We start from the raw sequence: 14,408 nt of genomic DNA on the forward strand, positions 1-14,408 counted from the left end.
CTCATTTGTTTCTGTGCCATAAAGCTAGTGTGAAGTCACAGACCAATTCTGCATGAGGCATTGGTCCGTGGTTATCAACTACCAGGTAAGACCTTTACCCACTCTTGCTGACACAGACAAACTTCCCTGTCATCTTCCTGGACTAGCAATGGACTTTTTCTATCCAGTTCTTTCATGGGAGTGAAACAAAGCTCTAAGCAAAGATCTCGGCTCCAATATTCCTCCTCACAAAGCCCAAAGTCCAGCCCTTGGGCCCACATGAGCGCTAACCTCATACGCTGGGTCCACAAAGCTGGGAAAATCATGCTGGCTGCACTGTCAATTCATATGTCTCCTGCTCCCGATTCTTTGCTCTGGGCTCCTTGGTGAATGTTCTTACTTTCTTAAAGGTCAGTTAGGCATTTAAAGATTAGGTGCCCTTCTAGGTTTTTGTCCGAGCCATGCATCCTGGCTACCTGGATCACCACACTGCTGAACTGAAAGTCAACCCCTCTTCCTCAGCTGTGAATCCCACCATGGCCCACCCCACTCCTTCCCTCCAGCACACGAAGCCCCCGATCTGCCCGAGTCTTTCCTGGCCCATTCCTGTGCCCACGTGCCCTCTAATTCCAGTGACTCTGGGGCTCCGACATGAAACCTCAGGCTTCCCTGCAGCCCTCCTGCAGACCCTCAGTGTGTGGCTGCCTCCGAGGTTGTCAGTCTTCCATCTGCCGCTGACTCGTGGCGACTGGTCAGTGTCCTGTATGTGCTACTTATCTTTGGGTTCCTGTGAGTTTCTGCTTTTCTTTGATTCCTTATTTTCATTTTAGTGGAGACTTGGAAGGGAGAGGAGATGGAGCCATGTTCAATCTTCCACATTTAGCCGGAAGTCCAAATAGTATCTTATCTTTGTGTTTCTTCAATTGCAAGTGAGATCGCACTTCCTACCATATGTTCATTTAAAAAAATCTTTTTGTGGCATCAATTATATTCATGTCTTTTACCTATTTTGTGCTTGTTCTCCTCACCCCACCCGCACCCCATCTGGAGTCTTAGACTATTCCTTTCAATTATTTACATCAAAACATGAACACTTGGCCTGGAAGGTTGGAAGCAAATATTTTTCTTGAGCCTTCGTTTTTTTTACAAAAGTGTTTTATTAGTTTGTTAGTCACATAAATTCTTGATTCTATGTAGTTTGATCTGCCAGGGTTAACCTTTCTGCTGCTGCTTCTGCGGTGATCCGGAGAGTGGAAGTGCTCTGCAAAGACTCATCTGCTACTTACATTGTGTGATTCTGTAGGGAGAGAAGCCCTTGACAGGAAGCAGGGAGAGAGCGAGAGGAGAGTTTCATCAGAGCCTCAGTTTGGCCCCATCATCTGTCAGTACATGGATAATTGAGAACTGACTGCAAGTGAAACTGATAAACTGGCCTTCTTACTTATATGCCGATGCACCCTCCCATTCACATGGGCAGGAAAGTCATCTCGAGGCTCACCTTCAGGCCTGTGCTCGCCCACCCTCTTCCTTGAGATTTTGCACTTCGTGACCTCCCCTTCCAGTGAGACAGTTGCCATTAAGACCTTCTCACCTCCTGATGCCCAAAGTGCAGAAAGATAACCAACATCCAGTCTTTAGTCCTGCCTGAGCTCCAGTGCCCCCAGCTAGGGCAGAAAGAGGAAGCAATATATATCTCAAGCACCTCTGATGGTAGCTGGCATGATGCTTGATAACAGAATTTCTCAGACAACGGGCCCAGGCTGGGGAATTTTAATATTGTCTTTCCCTACAAGTAATTTCCAATGTTTATGCTCTGTGGAGCCCCTTTCGAGTGTCAGAGCAGAACAAATGCCAGTTTTAATGGACTTGCTAAATCATAAAAACTGCTTGCAAAATTGCATCTGATTAAAACAGGAAAATGTTCCATTATTCAGAAAAATCTCCCTGCAGAGGCTCACGGAGGCGGCTGGAGGTGGAGAAACGCAAGGAGTGCCCAGATCCCGTGGAGTTCTCTCTCCACGGAAAAGATGCGGCTCCATTTACAGTCCTCATCTCTCCTCCCCAGGTCCCCAGTCCTTCTGCCCTGCTTGATGAAAGGGAAATTGACATTAGTCATTTCATGATTAATTTATATGACAACACATTATTAGCCAGGCACAGCGTGCATGACAAGGTGCAGCCAGTTAGGGGATGGTAGGGTTGGGGTGGGGGATATTCTGAAACCTCTGCGTTGCCTATGACAGTTTCCACAGAGCAAAGGCTAATACAGCGAGAGCCGAGAAACCTGCTCTCCTCAGCTGGGCCAGGCTCTCCTGGCTAGCAACAAAATCTAAAACCGAATTATTCCACGGCAATTAGTCACCCACTCAGAGCCCCTTCCAGTGGCTTGTCTGATTTGGGCATTTAACCTAACAGCCCCTTAGACCGATTGGACCAATGTCAACAGTAAGCACTCTTTGTGTGTGCAGAGAATTGCCCTAGGTCTGGAGGGAAAGCAAATCAAAGCATTGTCCTGGCCTCGTGGACTTCGCCATCCAAAGGGGACAGTGAGACACAGAGGAAGACAGCACCAGGCAGGCATGGTCCTACATACAGAGCGGGGTTTCTCCAAACAAACAGGGATGTAATGAATGGCAGCTGAGTCCCTACCGGTCAACCCTGGTGGGTGTCATTCAGTTATCAGAGCCAGTCTGGACAGGTTCTTCCACTGTCAGGACCCCAGGGGGAGAATCTGGCACCAATTAGCTGTCTCAGTTATATAGCACAGTGTAAGAAGTAACAGTGACGTTATTTTCCGTGATCCTGTGGGATGGCTGGGCTCCGCTAGGCAGTTCTTCTATGCCACATGGTGTCGGATTGGCTCATTCAGGAGACTGTGCTTAGCTGGGGCCAGAACATCCAAAATGGCTCCACTGCCGTGTCTGGCACCTGGGGTGGCTGGAGGGCTGCTCGGCGTCTCCCTCTCCGTGCGCCCCGCTGAACTGTGTGATCTGTCAGCGGCCAACAGTCCAGCCTGTGCATCTCTGCATGGCTGCTGGATCCTAGGCCTGGACCTGGCAGAGCATCCCTTCTGCCACAGTTCAGTGGCCAAAGAAAGGCAGAGGGCCGGCCCAGGTCAAGGGGAGAAAAAAGAAATCCCACCTCTTAATGGAGAAGGGGCAGATACGTACCAGGATGGGAGAGATCTTGGTGGCTGTCTTTGCAGACAATCTGCCACATGGTGGCTGCCTAAAAACAGGTGGGGTTTGAAGTCAGACGATCTGAGGCTGAGTCCCGTTTCTCCCCTGTCTTGTTGAGGGAACTTGGGCAAGTCACAAGACCTCTAAATTATGGCTCCCTCTTTTTTTAACATTCCTTCCACCAGGTATTCATGGGTGCAGATTTGGTGACACTACGCGTGGCTGAGCACTTGGCCAGTGACAGCCTGTTTTAGATGAGCAGGGGGTTGACAGGCCTCCTCCTCCCTCCCCCACCTGCACCCATTGTTGCCTCAGCTAATCAGGAGCCTGCTTTGCTTCAGTAATTGAATTTATACTCTTTTCCTTTTCTTACTTAAAATGCCTTTATTCCTCTTGGGTTGCCAAGATTTCCAGTTTTGCTTTCTGGCTCTGCCTTCCAGAGCTTCATCAAGATGCATCCCCGACTCCCACGGACAGAGCCCGTGGCTCCGTGGGGCACCTGGCCAGAGGACGCTTGGGGGCTGGGATCCGCTGCACCCTGCTTGCTGAGCCTTGCATGTGAGGGCAGAGCTGCGTCTGCCTGGAGGATGCTCCTGCCCCTAAGGCCTACACAGGCTCTGTATGCATTAGTACCTGCTCCTGGCCCGGGCAGGACTTCAGAGGCCCCCAAGCCCAGCACCAGCCCAGCACCAGCCCAGCACCGGCCCGCTGAGCCCCGCCCACAGCTGCAGGTGCTTCCCTCTGGGCTTAAGGACCCTGCCCTGTTTACCCACCAGCAACTGCCTCTGACCTTCTCTGCTTCCCTTCCTGGCCCTCTCCGCCCCACGCCCGCTGCTGCCTGTCACCCTTTGTCCTCCCTGCCACAGAAATTATTTTTATAAACTCCTCCTTGACTGAAGAGCCACTTTAAAGAATTTAAAACACGAATGCTCTCTCCTAATGAGAGAGAGAAGAGACGCAGAGGCATTAAATTCTCTAGAGCTTTCCTGCAGCATTCTGATGTCGCTCTCTCTGGATATATTTCTCTTCCCACAACACACAAAATATTGGCTGGGGAGTATCACTACCTATTTTAGAATCATCCCCTTGAGCACTTTGTCTCCTTCTAGGATTTCCAAACTCTACACAGTATCAATAGCACAGACTTCAAAAGTTGGGGGTGAACACGATGCTGGATTCCGACTTTAACCAACATCCCACCTCTGGCTGGGCCCTGGGGACGGAAGCAACACAACACACGGCAAGAACACCGCCTCCATCAGCCCACCCAGAAGGAGCCACGGGTACCCCGGTCCTCGGGAAAGATGCCAGCTGCTCACGTGCACCAGGAGGCCAGATGTCAGTGGCTCACATGCACCATGGGGCCAATCCTGCCTTTATTCATCAAGGATCCTGCCAGGCACCCCTGGGACTCCGGAGGAGCAACCCTAGCGATTCTTACCCCAGCCCACCTTGGGGATCCGGTTAGTCTGTTTTCCAGACTTAACCCTCTGACTCCCTGCTGTTTGGAAGCCAGCCTGGCTGGCCGTATCTGATGTCCACTTTCGCCCTCTCCTGGGGGACGCGTCCCCTATGGTGAAGGGGCTGCTCCTGCAGAACCACCAAGCCACTGCCACCTGGCTCCAAGCCACCCAAATACCCCCCACAACCTCTCCTGCCTCCCTTGCCCCTTGGGCAAGGACGGCAGGGCCTCCAGATGCCCTCCCCGTCCCAGAGCTGGCCTCTGTAACTGGGTCCCTGCCCTGGCCTGCCCTGCCCATCACAGCTTCCATCTGTCCCCTACCAGCATGTGTGGCTGGGGTCCCATCCCTCTACCTCCTGAAATGGTCTTCGTACCTGAGGCCTGAATTCAGGCTGCCTGCACCTCCTACCAGGACAAGGAAACAGTCCCTAACACACCTCCCTGCTCCCAGTGTGTCCCTGAGACGCATTCTTTATAACAAAGCTGAGGAATCCTTCTAAAACCCAGGCCTATGTCCTTCCCCTCCTGGACCACTTAGACGGCTGTCTTTCCTTGGCCTTCCACTCACGGCCAGCCCTGCTGCAGTGCCACTCGCTCACCCCCTGCCCCACGTGGGGCCAGACTGAGCCATTCCCCCTACCCTAAGCTTGATGCTTTCTCTCACCCCTGGAGTGTTAAGTCCCGGGTTCGAACCTCAGCATGCTGTGCATTCCTAGCCGTGCAACCTCTCGTCATTAGCCACTTGTCATTAGCCTCTCGTCATTAGCTGAGTTCATTAGAGCTCTAATCTGCCAGGAGAAATGAATTTAGACTTGGACTCTGTGGACAGTAATAATAGTTATGATTATGGTAATATTAGTAGCTAATACTTAGATGGTGCAAATTGATTAAGCAAAATATTTAACCTCTTAAAGCCTCAGTTTCTCCATCTGTAGAATGAGGATGGTAGGGTTGATTTGAGGTTGAAATGAAATAATGTCTGTATAGCCTCTATTTTGTGCCTGGAAATGGCAAGTCTTCCACAAAGGGTAGCCATTATTATTGTGTCGATCTACCCACCTGGAATTCTATTCCACTCTAACTGCTGCCTCAGCCCTTTCCCTACCCAACCCACCTGGATACTTCCTGCTCATCTTTCAAGTTATCTTAGATGCCATGGCCTCAGGGAAGTCTTCCGGGACCCCTTTGGTCTGTGTTGGGTGCTGCTTTCACGTATCCCTGCTCTGAGCACTATTGTAGGATGGACCTCTCACACCGAATCACTGCAGCAATTGACTTGTCTGTTCCCCCGTTAGCCTGGCAGCCCCTTGAGAGTAGGACGGCATGTCCCTGGTATGGTTATCTCACCCCCAGAGTACTACCTGTAGCAGGTGAGCAGGAAGTACTCAGTGCAGGAGCCAACAAAGGCCTGGCAGGCTTCACATGCGAGCATGCTGGTCCCCAGGGCAGGACCAGCCCATCCTCTGATGACTTCTGACCAGGGCGGGAAGGCAAGAATAACAAGCATCAGACAGTGGTGAATGGCTCAAGATGGCGTATGCGTGCCTTACAGAGTGAGCGAGATGGACAATCAGAGAGCCAAGAGCTCAGAGAAGGGAGCTATCACTGTCGTGTACTGAATATTGTTTGAAATAAGTGGGCCATCGACTAGGACATGGAAATTGCTTTTGTCATAAAGAAAGTCTCATTGCAACGGTACTTGTAGTAACAGGATTTGACTTGTGATACAGAGCATTTATAGGACCTTTGTGATCCCCAAGCACTTACCATACATTCGTGAGATGCATAGTGTAAAAAAATATCCCAATTGTTAGGAGATTGGCAGCTCCAATTTCCTGCAGCAGGTCTTCAATTGCTCGCTGATCACATCCTTCCCACCAGGCTCTAGGATTTCTCCTTCACAGGCCCATCTGGAGTGGGCACGGGCCTCTGCCAGGAAGAAGAGTGCCTCCTGGGATACAGGTGGACGTACCTGCCCAGGGGATTGCCTCTGGTTTTTCTGAGGAGAGGAGAGGCGCATCGCCACACAGACGCTGCGTAAAAGCGGATTCACACCCAACAGTTCCTTCCCTGCTCGCTAAGGGGACACCGTGCTTCAAAGAGAGCCTGCTGGTACTCTCGCCTGCAGGAAGAGAACAGACAGTCACACTTCTCCAGCACACTGCTGCTGGGGACTTGGGACACCCAAATGCAGCTGATTCATACCCCAGATTAGCTGTCCCTGCGTGCCCAGCACCCACCTTACCAGTTCTGTTTGGTGTGACTCGCCACATGCTGCTGGCCCAGCGACCGGACCTTCTTGTTCCCAAGGCCATGGACACGGCCCCTCCTTGCCCACAGTGGGTGTTCTGCCCGTGGTGGAACAGTGCCAGGTACATAGCGAGCCCCAGCCGAGTGTGAGCGCTCACCCTCATGCTTCCATCACCATTCTCTTCAATCCGGATCCAAACTGCCCCCTTCTGAGTGGGTTTCTGACTGGCGCCCCCGAGTGAGGGTGGATCATTCTTATTTGGCATTTCCCATTTAGAGAGCTCTTGCACGTGGAGTGCCACATTTCAGGCTCGCAGCCAATCCGGAAACGTAAAGAGCTGGGGTGTGAGTGGCAGTCACGTTTTTCTGATGGAGGAAGGAGTGTCTGAAAGGGGACGTGCTGGAGGTTAGTGGGCATGCTGACCTCAAGATGCCAGAGCTTGGGGTCCCTTGATGCACACACTTTTTAGACCATGATTTGCAGCAAGAAATGTATTTCATATCAGAAACACGCACACACACACACACACACACACACACACACACACACACACACACACACACGCGCGCGCGCGCGCGCGCGCGCACAAACCGGAAACATTTCCCTAACTACGTGTTCACTCCTCCCCAGCCCTCCCTGTCCATTCTCTCCAGGTCCAACTTCCTCTTTTATTCTGTTTCTAGGGCCCTTCCTACCCAACCTTCCCACCCCCAGGTCTGCTTCTCACCTGATATTTTTTTCCCCTCACCACTTCCTCAGCCCTGATTCACTACTTCGCACTTGTCTGTATGTTGCTTTGCAAGCATCTTAAAGTCCGATGGGTGTCACTCCCCACGTAGGTTATAAGCGAGGTGAGGTTGGAGTTTTCTCCATAAGGCTTCACGATGCCCGTTCAGGCATGAGCCCCCAGATGGGACACCTCAGAGCAGCCCTGCCTCCCCAGCGTTCCTCCAGGGCTCTTTGAAGAACCTTGACTGGTCTCTGGACAGGTGTGTATCTCACTATGATTAATACAGACCCCTTTCAAGCCTTGACACCTGCCGGCAGCAAATGTTTATCGGGCAGAAGTTATTGGAGAAGGAGTGTCTAGAGATAGTGGGACTCAGACCCGCAGGAAGAAGGAGATACAGGACAGGTGAGGAGCTGGGTACGGAGGCACCCAGACAACAGGGCAGCTTCAGGATGACTGGCTTTCGGGGTTGCACAGAAGGGGACATTTACCCAGCGACCCTCCTGGGGCCCCTTGGGCAGAGCAAACCCCGGAGGAACTCATTGCTCAGCCCCCAAAGAAATGTTCATATCCACAGCTTCTGCCCAGCGGGCATGGGACTAGGCTGCTCTAGTGAAGTCATGTTTCAAAGTCGCTGCAGCCTGGTGTATTAGTACCCCCCATGCCCAGACAGGGAAACAGGCTGTTCAATGATATCAAAAAAAAAGAACAGTGAGGGTAGAGATCCTGTGCCCTTTGCCCCTCCCAGTTATGTCTGCTTCGAGCGCCAGGTCTCAGCCTGGGGCCAGATAACTAATTCTGATACCGGGTTCCACACTGACACATTCTGTTTAACTGACCTGGGATGGCCGGGACATCAGCCCTGGGTAGGGACCACTCATGTGCAGTAAGGTGAATCGTGATGCATTAGATGCATGTGGAGAAGCATCGTCCCAGGCTGATGCCAGCAGAGGGGCAGCTAGGGAACAGGGTGACCTTGGGTGCTGGCCCTGGGTCCCCGGGAACCAGGTGGGATAAGATGGTGCTGCGATCATGCCACTGGAGGGAGAGAAGCTGCACAACCATACTCCCACCCTGTCTTTGGAAGGCAGTTCTGTTTCTGTGACCTCCCGCCTGTCCCCAGTGAGTCACAGGGTCATAGCCAGTGCAGCAGCACTACCAAGTCAGATGCCAAGCGTCCCTATTAGCATCTTAGACCCCTCCTTCCAGGAACCTCTCAAAGACAGTAAGCTCAGCGGGGTCAGAGCACGGTCTGTCTTGGTTATCGTTACTTTATGGTTGTGACATGTACTAGGCGCTCTGCAAATGCTGGGGGAACCGCGAGGGAACAAAACCCAAGAACCTGCTTAGCCCTGTTTGCAGACCAGGAGGTGGATCTGGAGAGGGAAGAGGAACGGTCACAGCAATTTATGGGGTAATTCACAGGGACCTGGCACGAGTGAGACCCCCCGGCATTAACTCCCCTAATCGCCCAACTGCCTCGAGGCATCATCAACTCCCATTTTGAAGATGAGGAAACTGAGGCTCAGAGAGATTAAAATTTCACCAAAGGTTGCACAGCAAGTAAGTGGTCAGACTGCACTGCACCGCATGGCCTGCAGGCTGCAGCCAGCCCCCGTGCGTCCCAGCTCTCCCCCCATCCTGCTCAGGCGCACTGGCCAGGCAGTGACTGTATGTTCCCGGCTCTCCCCTGTTCACTGGCTTCTGAATGATTAATACATTCCAAGGTAAATCATGTAGAGATTGGCGCAGATCACCCACTTCTGTAAACAATACCTTCTCTGGGCAACAGCAGACAGAGGCCTTTAGGGAGGCCGCAGCCCGGACTGGAGGAATAAGGGGAAGTCTATTACCCAGAACCTGTGCGCAGTCCCTGGGGCTGGCTGCCTCTGACCTCCGCGTCCTTTCTCATCTCTAATCTCTGAGATTGTAGGATTCCACGTAAACCTCATTCCTCATGCAGCGCCCTGAGTCGTGGCTGAGCTGAACTTTTGCTGAAGAATGTCAAGGTGTTCAATCATGCCCAGTGGTGATTAGCGAGAAGACTCGGAGCAGCCCCTGTCGAGTCCCTGCTCACCTGGGTGCGGGGCTGAAGACGGACGTGCAGCTGGCGTTGTCCACGGCCCGCCATCTCGTGGCCAGGGACCACAGTGCCCTCCTGACCCCTCAGAGCCCCAGCTGAGCTGGGCCAGGTGCATAAGGAGCCTCAAGCAGATGGTCCCCGCCCGGCAAAACACTGCTATTTTCCACCCCCTACTTATTCTCTTGTTTCCTGCTTTCTCTTAGGTTCTGGCTTATTTCTTGTAGGTCAAAAGGTAATGAATCCAGATTCTGGATGATATTAAATGTATTTCAGAGAGAACAAAGCAGAGCTGGGCTCAGGCTGAATTCAGTGCTGTGAGGGGCGGGTGTGGGAGGAGTAGCACGTGCGGCATTTTCCAGTCTGGGGGCCCCTCGGGCTGGCTGTGCAAGCCTCACAGGTGGGCGTGGATGTCGCCCCCAGGCCTGCCAGCTCAGCAGGCAGCTTCCTGGAGTGGAGGCTGAGTCCTGAGTTCAAGGCTACTCATTACTTGGGTAGCCTTGGGAACATGACTTAGCATCTCTAAATCTCAGTTTAATTATCTAAGGAGTGGACATAATAATAAACACTACTTTGTCTAATTAATATGGGAACCACAGAGCACTATGTATGTGACAGCACTTTGCCAAGCGAAATTTACTGCCCAAATGTTAGGCCTTATACTTTCAAAATGCCTCCCTGATTTAAAAAGAAAAAAAAGAAAAAATCCCCAGTCCTGGAATGGGGTGAGCACGTTCCCTCACACAGGGTCTTTCTCCTTGTGCCATGACCCTTGTGCACTGTGAACATTTAAGCAGGAATGGGGGGCACAGTAGGGACAGTGCCAGGTGGCCCCGCAGGTCATTCCGCCATCCTGCAACCTCCAGTCACAGCCTGTCTCCCGATAGAAGACACTCAAATTGTCCGAGAGGCCCTGGCAGAGAGGGCCTCTCCTGGGGACAGAGCGGGGAGGTGCGGGATCCTGATGCCTGCTTAGGGCATGTCCCACGCTTGCACAGGGCCTGGCCAGAGCCTCAGCACAGCCCCAGCAGATGGGCCCTCCCAGCATCACAGTGCCTGGGCCTGAGCAGCTCTCCTGAACAAATACCATGAGATTATACCCGCAACATTGGCCTTTGGAGGGTCCCAGCAGGTCTGAAAGGATTCCTGATGGGCAAGTGGCCAAGCGCATCTGTATGTGCCCGGGGAGGGGGCTGTATCCAGCTGACTCAAGAAGCACTTGCTGTCCTGTGCTGCATTCACCGGTGCGGGCTACACACCAGGCACCAGGCTGGGCTCCTGGGCCAGAAGGATGGGTGGCCTCCTCTGTGGCTGCCGTGGGGGAGGACAGAGAGGCAAGTCTGATGGGGAAACGCCAAGTTGTGAATGACTCCAGAGGCTCCAATTAGCTGGTTCTCAGCTGATGTATTTTTAGGCACAAATATTGTCACCAGACGTTTCACAGACACCCCAGAAGCTTGCTCGTCTCTGGAGCGCCCGCTCCTCCTTGGCAGGCAGGAACCTCCCCTTCTCAGGTAGAGCTACGGTTCCAGAACCATCCGGGTCTTGTGGCTGGTTGTCTCTCTTTGGTTCCAAACACACTCAAGCTTCTCTTTGGAGGCTGAAGTGGTGGCATGGAGGCTGGGAGCCTGGCATCCACGTGGCCCCTTCCAAAGCCCAGAAATGGCCAGGATGGGCAAGTGCCCACTGCAGAGCAGGAAAGGGCACACCTGGCCGGTAGCATTTTCATTTCTCAGACACAGTGTTACGTCACGAGTCAGAGAAAGAGAAGAGTCCTTACCACTGATGGACTCCACGGCCTCATTTCATAGATAGGAAAAATAAGAATAAGGGTTGGAGAGGATACTGACTTGTGTAGAGTCACACGGTCCAGCGTGAGGGGTCGAGGCAACGAACCCAGGGCCTTTTGCTGCGGGCTGGTTCCCAGCACTGTGGGACATTCCCAGCTGAGGACTCCCTAGAGCAGGCTTATGGGCACGACGAGCCCAGGAGATCCCAAGCTTGTCCAGGCTGAGAGAGATTTGCGGTGCGCGGAGTCTTAGGGCAACGTTCATCACATCTCACCCCAAAAACAACTTAGTGGCTTAAAACAAACACTTGATTATCTTTCATTGCTCTGCGTGCTAACAAGGCTCAACTGGACAGTTTTTAACGGTGTCCCTCCTCCAATTACAGTCTTTCGAGTGGGGGCCGGGGCTGAGTCCTTTGAACGCTGGATGGACAACTTCACGCACAGCTAGCTGGGCTTCCTCACAGCATGGCAGTGTCAGGATGGGCCGACGACGTACGTGGTGGTTAGCTTCCCCCAGAGTGAGCACCCCAAGAGGCCCAGACGGAATCTGCCAGACTATTGGTGGCTCAGCTTCAGAAGTCACACAGCTTCATATCGCCACAGTCCAGTGGCCAGAAACATATTACGGGGCTAGTTCAGATTCCTGGGCAGGGGCCTCACGTGGGTGCAGATGCTGGCAGGCGTCACTGGAGACAGGCTAGTGCAATAAGAAACACAGAGGCTAGAATGAATAGAAAGAGGAGAACAGGCCTCCTGTCCCATTAGGTAAATAGTTGTCTGTATAACTCGGCTCTCCAAATTGGTGTTTCACCCACAGCCTTCCTCCCGCCCTCCCGCTCCTGACTTCCCCTCCCCAAGCCACCTACCTCCTCCCGCTGTCCCCTGTCCCGCTGCCCATAACTGAATGGAAATAACTTGGTCTTTGAAATTAGACAGCTGTGCCTTTGAACCTTGATGCCATCACTTACCAGCCATGTGTGACCTTAAAAAATCCATGCCTCAGTTTATCCATCTTAAAAAGGGGAAGATAATAGCAATGGCCGTCTTCTTAGAGAGTGGTGGAGATGGTGAGAGGGGCGCACACGTGGGGGCACCCCGGGCACAGGGAAATCCTCAGTGAGCGGCCCCTTCTTTCATCTCTGGGGACCCAGCAGTGGGAGGCAGCTCGTGCAGGGCAGCCACGCACAGACACAGCCACAGCTTTCCCGACAGACAGCTGACAGAGCCCCTGCTGCAAAGGGCAGCCTAAGAAAAAAAGGGGAAATCCAGTCTCTTCGGTATGTATTTGCTTCCCCCATGCCGAACATGGGGTTTGACTGGCTTTCTCCCACCTGAAGCGACAGGCTGTCTGAAAGCTGTTTCAGAGCTAGTGGGAATAAGCCCATTTCTCCTGGAACTATTGGTTTCTCTTAACCCAGCGGGATCTGGAGTTGGTGTCAGAGAACCTGGTTTGAGTCCCAGTGCTGCTAACTATGAGCTACATGGTTCTGGCCAAACCTTTGAGCTCAGTTTCCTCATCTGAAATATGGGGATGCTAATATTTCCTTATTTCTGAAAAAATAAACTTAAGAGGGCTTTGTGGACTGCAGAGAGCGGCATGAACACATGGGGTTTTGGCTGCCAAAATGACCGGTTGGGTCCAATTTGATGAGAGAGCCAGGGGGAGGGAGAAGGAGAGACAGGAAGGCGGGGTGGGGGGAGGAAGGAGAAATCATTACAAACACCCTATAAAAGGTGACTACGGTTATTCCCATTTTACAGATGAGAAAACCAAAACACAAAGGTGTGGAGTAGCTTTCCAAAGTTCACACAGCGAGCAGCAGAGCCCCCTGTGCTGTCACGGAGGGTCCGACCTTTGCCAGACACCCTGCTGGCCCCTGGGGGTGAGAGCCGAGGAAGACCCTGCCTGTGTTTGCAGGCAGCTGACCCGCTAGAGGGGAGAGGCTTCAAGCTGGAACACCTGACGTGGACTTGCTGTTTGTGACCATTCTGGCCTCCAGGTCAATTTTCTTGGCAGTGACCCACTGAAACGAGAAGTCATCAGAAGAGAAAAACAGCCATCACAGATATGACCAGAGCATAACACTTTGAAACGTACCCATCCACAAAATGACATTTTTGGGAAGGCAGTCTGAGTTTGCTAAATAGCAGAGCATGTGGAAAAAAAACCAAAAAACAAAATACTACCCATGGCTCAGAAGAAAAATACCACAAATGTGTTTGCACTGCTTTATGGTGTAAAAAATGACTTCTTACTGTGCTTGTTATGAAACAGGGGAGGGATGGGAAGCTGCTTTGCAGAACTCTCTTTGGGGGAGGAGTGCGCTGGACAGGGGGTGCTTTCTCTCTGTTGCTTACTGACCCTCCTTCCAAGCAGGAGCCCTGCCCTGACCTCACTGGGGTCCCCCTTTTCCTGTGCCTCTCTCTGCACCAGAGCTCACAGGGTTCCTACTAGTTGACCTTTATCCCCCGTTGTCCTCAGCCAACAGAGAACAAATCACTTTTTGCACATTCCAGCTCACTGCTCAGTCTGTCCACAGGAGCAGGGGGAACACGGGACAACCTCCCACAGGAGTGATGGTGACCAAGGATTGAGGACCTACTGTGGGCCAAGCACCCTGTGACATGCTGGATACAGGTGGTTTCATTTCATCCACCATAAATGCTATTAGTGTTACTCCCATCTTCAGGTTGGAATGGAGGCTTGCAGAGCTGAAATAATTTGTCCAAACCCAGATGGCCAAGAAAGGGAGGTACCAGGATTCAAATCCAGGTCTGTCTGACTCCAAAGCCCAGCTTCTTAACTATGATGTGATATTGTCTCCTCTCAGAGGAAGGCAGAATAAAACTATTTTAGAGGGCATCGTTACCCTTGTCGGATGACCTGGGGTGTCGGAGTAGCTCCATTAGGTCACTCACTCACCGCTTCATTTAT

At 52.3% G+C, this 14,408-nt stretch overlaps 1 long non-coding RNA gene across 1 annotated transcript in view; it reads left to right on the forward strand.

The window, feature by feature from the left end:
• The window catches only part of LOC140850025 (uncharacterized), a 60,068-nt gene that overhangs the window by 34,232 nt on the left and 11,428 nt on the right, over window positions 1–14,408 (forward strand). The gene's annotated exons all lie outside the window — the stretch shown is intronic.

Source organism: Manis javanica, chromosome 6, assembly GCF_040802235.1.
Source record: "Manis javanica isolate MJ-LG chromosome 6, MJ_LKY, whole genome shotgun sequence".
In the NCBI taxonomy this organism is placed as follows: domain Eukaryota; kingdom Metazoa; phylum Chordata; class Mammalia; order Pholidota; family Manidae; genus Manis; species Manis javanica.